This window comes from Centruroides vittatus, unplaced genomic scaffold, assembly GCF_030686945.1.
Source record: "Centruroides vittatus isolate TY-2023 unplaced genomic scaffold, ASM3068694v2 contig_1168, whole genome shotgun sequence".
Taxonomy (NCBI): Eukaryota; Metazoa; Arthropoda; class Arachnida; order Scorpiones; family Buthidae; genus Centruroides; species Centruroides vittatus.
In genome coordinates this window covers 3,729,963-3,735,740 of record NW_027120749.1, presented here as the reverse complement: position 1 = coordinate 3,735,740, position 5,778 = coordinate 3,729,963, and the positions used below count along the sequence as shown (strand labels likewise).

Below are 5,778 nucleotides of genomic sequence, written 5' to 3'. Positions count from 1 at the left end.
TTTCTACTAAGAAGTAGTTAAATAATTAAGAGATTAGGGAATGGTGACATAAGTAAAACCCTGCTGACTTAAACAAAAGCTTAACCGAAGCAATTACTAGCTCAGTACAGTGGGGAACTGATTTCCGTGTACACCTGGTACTAAAACGAATTGCAGTAGTTAGAAAACAAATGACTATTAAGTTTAACATATTTACATCTATGGTGAGAAACGTTTAAAATTTACAACGGCCCTGTCGCGTCCTTTGAGATATACTAGTGATGCGACAAAAGAGGCATTTGACATTGACCGGTATCGGCACCCTCGGGATTTGTCATGCATGCATTCACTGTACACCTACCAAAATCGTCTCTGTTTCCATTCGTGAGCCACTCGCAGGGAGCAATTTTAACTCAGTGGATTGTTTAAATATTTAAAAATAAACAATATTTTATGTTATTTTTATATACGTTTCTTCGCAAAAGTATATTCATACAATTGAATATTTTGTACCAGGTATGTATAATTGTATATCCATCACAAATTTTATTTTACTAAGTAAGTTTTAATAATTTTATTTTTAATTTTAGCCCTTATATCATGGCTAGCGATTTAAACTGTAATTGTGATATTGAAAATTTACTTAAAAAAAGTTTTGGCTCAAGACAATATAATGAAAAAGAAGCCATTATTAAAAGAGAAAGACCAACGCCTAAATTAAATATAAGTACTTCGACAAAAAAATTTGTTCGACATTTTCACGATAAAATTTATCAAGACGTAAAATGGCTTTGTGGATGCATAAAAATGCAAAAATTGTTTTGTTGGCCTTGCCTATTATTTTCAAATGAAATTAGTGTGTGGAATAAGAATGGCTTTGACGATTTAAATAATTTGAGTAAAGCTAGAAAAAGACTATGAAAATCGTAAATGTCACATCGATTCTTTCGTAAAATTGAAGCAATTTGGAAATCAAAATAGAATAGAATTTAACATTAGTAAACAATATAAAATTAATATTGAAAATTATAACAAGATAGTTACGGCTAATAGATATATTGTATCTAAATTAATAGATATTACATGCTTTTTAGCAAAGCAAGAATTGGCATTTAGAGGGCATAGGGAATGTATTGAATCTAATAACAGAGGTAATTATATTGAACTCGTTTCTTTATTAAGTACGTCAGATAATCAATTAAAAATGCATTTAGAGAAGTCTACAGTTCATACTGGCTTATCGAACAAAATTCAAAATGAGCTCGTTAATTCGTTAGGAAACGTTTTATTGCAAGAAATTAAAAAAGAAATTGAAAACGCAAAATTTGTTGCTATAATTGTAGATGAAACAACGGACACTAGCCACAGAGCCCCGATGTCGACTGTATTTCGTTACGTGAAAGAAAACGGTAACGTCGAAGAAAGATTTGTGGGCTTTACTGATGTGAGTGAGAACAGAGACGCAAATTCGTTATTCACTCACATTAAGAGTTACTTAGACGAATTTCAATGCACTAAAAAATTAGTGGCACAAACATACGACGGTGCTGCCGTAATGGCCGGACAACATAATGGTGTCCGAGCTAAAATTAAAGAAATATCCAAACATGCTATTTTCGTACACTGTTATGCTCACAGATTGAACCTAGTTTTCTCTCAATCTGTTGGATATATAAAAGAATGTAAAATATTTTTTCAAACTATGACAGGATTTTCTTCATTTTTTTCTAAATCTTCTAAAAGATCTCACGCCTTAGACCTAGAAGTCAATAAGCGTTTTCCTTCAGCCACACCTATTAGATGGAATTACAATAGCAGGATTGTAAACTGCGTTATGGAGTATAAAGAAGAATTAAAACTTTTGTTGTTGAATATGGTTGAAAGTCCAGAACAATGGGATTCTGATACTACAATTGCCGCAAGAGGATTATACCATTATTTAATAGATTTTGATTTTCACTTTTTATTACTAGTTTTTCATCAAATATTTGCACATTCAGATATCCTTTTTGATAAATTACAAAAAAAATTTTAATATAGCATATTGTATTACTAGAATAAATCACTTTATTGATTTTTTACGACAGAAAAGAAATGATTTTGATTTGATTTGAGACGCTTTGAAAAAAGATGAAACTTTTTTAGAAATTCAACCAAAAAGAGGAATGAGACATACTGATATTGAGTCTAAAAAGGATTTATATAGACGTCTGTTTTATGAAATAATGGATACATTGATACAAAATTGTATTGACAGATTTGCCGACATAAAATCTCTAGAATTTTTATCACTTTTAGATTTTAATAATTTTAAATATTATGAAAAACAATTTCCCGAAGAGAGTTTTAATGCTTTACGTAAATTTTATGGAGAATTTTTTTAATTTATGTAAATTACGTAGTGAATTGCAATATTTATATTCGTGCCCGGACTATATAGGCAAGTCACTCTTAGACATAAAAAATATTATAATTAATGATGACCTAAACAAAGACGTACTAATAGAATTATATGGTTTAATATCATTAATATTTACAATACCATCTACCAGTGCGTCTGTTGAGCATAGTTTTTCAACAATGAAGCGAATTCAAACATTCGCCAGGAACACTCAGTCGGAGGAAAGATTGTCGTCACTAGCGTTGCTTTCTATAGAAAAAGAACTTTTAAATACGTTGATGGAATCAACGACGAGTGACTTTTATGATAAAGTAATTAACGACTTTGCGAGAAAACATCGCCGAATAGAGTTAATTTATAGAAAATAAAAAAAAGAAACAAGTTTTTCTATAATTGTATTATGTATGTATTATTTGTATTTTAGAATTAAAGTACATAAATTGTTTATTTTTGTCATTCGCACGTACGAATGGACCCTAGACCATCACTGACGCGCAATTAACTGATTGCCCCTGAAAGTCGGCTTCTTACAGAAACACAGCTTCCCTATCATCAAATGTCACGGCACGCCACTGATCTTTATACCAGAATATTATGTTTTTGCGTACATATTGACGTTAACATCAATGTACGAGTATATGCAGGGAAAATCACGCAATTCGGCCAAGCTTTTAATATTAACTTGCGGCAACGCAACAATAAAACTCTGTGCACTAACAAATTGTCAGAGTTTTATTGTTGCGAGCGGTCGTTGATTGTTACTGCGAACGGTTGGATTTTTAGTTCGTGCGATCAAAATTTTCTCGTTTCGAGTGTTTTTCTCAGATTCGTTTCGTTTACGTCGATTTTATTTGTAAGTATGGACTACAATGTTTCTAATTTTACGTATTTTTTGAACATTGTTAAGCCGAATATCACAATTAGTGTCAATGATTTTCCGACGAATCTTTACTTCCATAACAATTGATCGATCTTGACAGAGACGACGAACGGGGTCTTTCCACTTATTTTCACTCTTCGTCAAGCCTAAATCCAATGGAATCTAAATTAATAAATACAAATACCCATTGCATTGGTATAGTTTATATACGCATCATGTCCCATATGAAATTTGCTCCTTTAAATGATTTTTATTAGAAATCTTACAATTTACATGAAATTAAATTAACAAAACGAATACGAGTCGTATTTTCATAATAGTCGTTTCTTTCTTTTGCAGAATGGATAATTTCAAGCAATTGAAGAAGTGGCGCACCTTGGCAGATGGTGTGGAGGAGGAAGGCTCTTCGTCGTTTTTTGTTCCGTTTCCGGTGATTCGGGTGCTCCCGAAAGATGTCGAGGAGAGCGGAGAGTGCGTCAAACGGGTGGTCGTCATTACTCCCGACGATAGCGCCTCGACTGTGGTCGACTACCTGGGACTGCGATACCCGGAAGTTGCAGAATGGACAGTGGAGTGTCCAGGGGAGTCCAAAGTGGTCGTGGAAACATCCGTCAAGCAGAAGAAACCTTGGTGGAAAAGGCTCTTCTTCTGCTGCATAAAGTGAACCCTCTCTCTTCCGAGGTCACTTCCACCCACGTTCCACTTTTCACCGGATATGACTCTGCCACCCAAATACGACTTTGTCACCCGGAAATGACGTTTCACCCGGCTACGACTTAATTTACTGGACTTGACATTTCATCCCGGATTGGGAGTTTTCGTTTTGAATTGACGGACAGACATTTCTGCACTGGTTGTTCAACTTCGATTAGATTAACGTCCACAGAACAACGACAGTCTGATGGTCGGCAAAGTGATAACCAAAACATAAAGCAATGTTTTTATCAGCTCAAAGACTCTGTTAACCGTCTATAAATGGACAAGGCAACTTATATTGTACGGACATTCGCACTGTGTTTAAACCGGTGTTCAACTGTTATTGTAGTCCGAACCAGAATTATAATTACTTCAACAATTAAATTTGTAAATCGAATTGTCTGAAGTGTATATAAACTTTCATATTTAATAAATTTTAATATGAAATTTAATTTTAAAGATTGGCTATTTATCAAAATAAATATTAAAACTGCACACTTTTAGATTCATTAAAACGTTTCTACTTTTATCAATATTTATTTCCATCCCTGTCCTGTCATCGTTTCGGTTTACAATAATGTGACTATTTTTAATGTAGAAACGGGCAATAAAGTAATTAAAATGAGTACCATAGTTTTGCAATGAATTGGAAAATATCGGGAATTCACCAACAAAACTGCTCTCCCGCTTTTACAACGCCGAATTAGTGAATTCCGAAGGAAAAAGGCCGTTCTGCAGTATCGCAGTCACACAGCGCCAAATGGAAAATTCACTAACTGACTAAGCAAAGTTGCCGATTTCTTCGTCTTTTAAACGTTTGTAGTAAATGTGAATATCTCGTTCGAAAGATACTTGTTTTCTTAGGTATCGTGCAAAATTTCGGGTTTTTCTGTAAGGGGGTTGCCGAAATATAAGCAGTTGAAAAGTGCAAAGATCTCCATGAAAGCTGTATCTTTTCTCTTCCTTATTCATTTGGCGGTGCAGATGCTTCTACAGAAAGAACACCACTGGGTCTAGAGAGCTCAAATTTTAAACTTGAGCCTTTCTCGTTATCAGTGAGGTGCTGGTGAACCACTGGCTCTCTAGACCCAGTGGTGTTCTTTCTCTAAGAGCATCTGCACCGCCAAATGAATAAGGAAGAGAAAAGATACAGCTTTCATGGAGATCTTTGCACTTTTCAATTGCTTATATTTCGGCAACCCCCTTATAGAAACGCATTTAAACTGGGCGTTTAAATGCGTTTATTACGTGTAAAAGAACGTTTTTTAATTGATACTTACCGAGAATTTTTAAAGCAATGTACAGGATGCTAAAGGTTACAGAAAAGAAATGTTTGCTTGACATAATGTATTAAAGAAAAATTACTGCGCCAAGTGATAAATTTTATTAGACGAAAGAAAAAGAGATAGGTCGAAGAATGAAAGAAAAAGAAGCAGTGACAGCAGCACCCAGTATTCCCAGGTCGTCTCCGTTCCAAGTACTGAGCGGGCCCGACGCTCCTTGACTTCGGTGATCGGACGAGAACCGGTACTTTCAGCGTGGTATGGCCGCTGTCCGAGACAAATCGCCTGCACAGCATCACTTATGCATATTCGTACCCAATTCGCGCCTCGAATATCGCTTTTTGTCCTTCTTCCCCTCACATTTCACTTTAAACCAGGTTTTCTTAAAGCGTTCGGTATTACATCGACAGGATCGATGAGGGAAAAGTTCAATAAAAATTGACAATGTCAGTCAATTTTACTAACTTAATAAGACTTATTACTTGGTATATACTTGGTACATAGTCGGGGTCTTCTGCCCCTAAATTTCCGTATCTGGT

The 5,778-nt window shown here is 34.8% G+C and overlaps 1 pseudogene; it reads right to left on the bottom strand.

Annotated features, from left to right (window-relative positions):
- Window positions 1-5,392: 5,392 nt before the first annotated feature.
- On the bottom strand, window positions 5,393-5,511 carry LOC136982678 (5S ribosomal RNA; annotated as a pseudogene).
- Window positions 5,512-5,778: the final 267 nt, after the last annotated feature.